Source organism: Trachypithecus francoisi, unplaced genomic scaffold, assembly GCF_009764315.1.
Source record: "Trachypithecus francoisi isolate TF-2019V2 unplaced genomic scaffold, Tfra_2.0 Lachesis_group8, whole genome shotgun sequence".
Taxonomy (NCBI): domain Eukaryota; kingdom Metazoa; phylum Chordata; class Mammalia; order Primates; family Cercopithecidae; genus Trachypithecus; species Trachypithecus francoisi.
Window position 1 is genome coordinate 107,163,013 of NW_022681473.1, and position 1,553 is coordinate 107,164,565.

Genomic DNA, 1,553 nt, shown 5'->3' on the forward strand with positions numbered 1-1,553 from the left:
CACCTCGCCCGGCTAGTTTTTTGTATTTTTTAGTAGAGACGGGGTTTCACCGTGTTAGCCAGGATGGTCTCGATCTCCTGACCTTGTGATCCGCCCGCCTTGGCCTCCCAAAGTGCTGGGATTACAGGCTTGAGCCACCGCGCCCGGCCCCTTTCACTTTCATTCTATCCATGCCACTTTAAAAAAATCTGTAGGTGGTTTTCTGAGCTTCATCCTGTTGAGCAATGAGACTTGTGATCTGGTTGTTGGACTTTTCTAGCAGCATGGCCCTGAAATGCCAGTCTCCACTACTGCCTCAAAAGAAGAAACCAAGACTGCCTCATGCTCTGAGACCAGGGAAGACATCCACCTCTCTGGGCTTGCAGAAGAAGACAGAAAAAAACCAGCAGGAAGCAATTGAATGTATTGATGAAGTACAAAATGAAATAGACTTAATGAACAAGCCAGTGAGGAGATTTTGAAACTAGAAAAGAAATATAGCAAACTCCGCCAACTATTTTTCCCAAAGAGATCAGAGTTGATTGCCAAAATCCCAAATTTTGGGGTAACTATTTGTCAACCATCCACAAGTGTTTGCACTGCTGGGGGAGGAGGATAAAGAGGCACTGCATTATTTGACCAGAGTTGAATTGACAGAATTTTAATATATTTATTAGGTTACAGATTAGATTTTTATTTTGATGAAAATTCTTACTATGAAAATAAAGTTATCTCCAAAAAATTTCACCTGTATGAGAGTGGTGATCCATCTTCAAAGCCCACTGCAATCAACTGAAAATCTGCAGGGAATTTGACAAAGCATTCAAGTCAGACAGAATAAAGCCAGAGTGAGGAATCGGAGAGGTTTTTTTACCTGGTTCACTGATCATTCTGATGCAGGTGCTGGGGAGTTAGGAGAGGTCATCAAAGATGATATTTGGCCAAACCACTACGGTTCTACTTGGTTCCTGATATAGATGATAAAGAAAAAGAAGATGATGATGATGATGAAGGGTTGGAAGATACTGACAAAGGAGAGGAGGATGAAGGGGGAGATGATTAATAGAACTCTGATGGATTCCAACCTCCCTTTTAAAAAATGTTCCCCATTTTGTGCTGGGTGCGGTGGCTCACGCCTGTAATCCCAGCACTTTGGGAGGCCGAGGCGGTGGATCACGAGGTCAGGAGATCGAGACCATCCTGGCTAACATGGTGAAACCCCGTCTCCACTAAAAATACAAAAAATTAGCCGGGCGTGGTGGTGGCCGCCTGTAGTCCCAGCTACTCAGGAGGCTGAGGCAGGAGAATGGTGTGAACCCGGGAGGCGGAGCTTGCAGTGAGCTGAGATCGCGCCACTGCTCTCCAGCCTGGGTGACAGAGCTAGACTCCGTCTCAAAAAAAAAAAAAAAAACTTCGGGATGGTCCGAGTGCAGTGGTGTTTACAACTAATTTATCACAACCAGTCACAGATTTCTTTGTTCCTTCTCCACTCCCTACTGCTTCACTTGACAAGCCAAAAAGAAAAAAAAAAAAAAAAAAAAGAAAAAAAGCAAACAAAAAAACACATGGAATTC

The 1,553-nt window shown here is 43.9% G+C and overlaps 1 pseudogene; it reads left to right on the forward strand.

The window, feature by feature from the left end:
- Positions 1-239: 239 nt before the first annotated feature.
- LOC117080778 lies at positions 240-1,123 on the forward strand (annotated as a pseudogene).
- Positions 1,124-1,553: the final 430 nt, after the last annotated feature.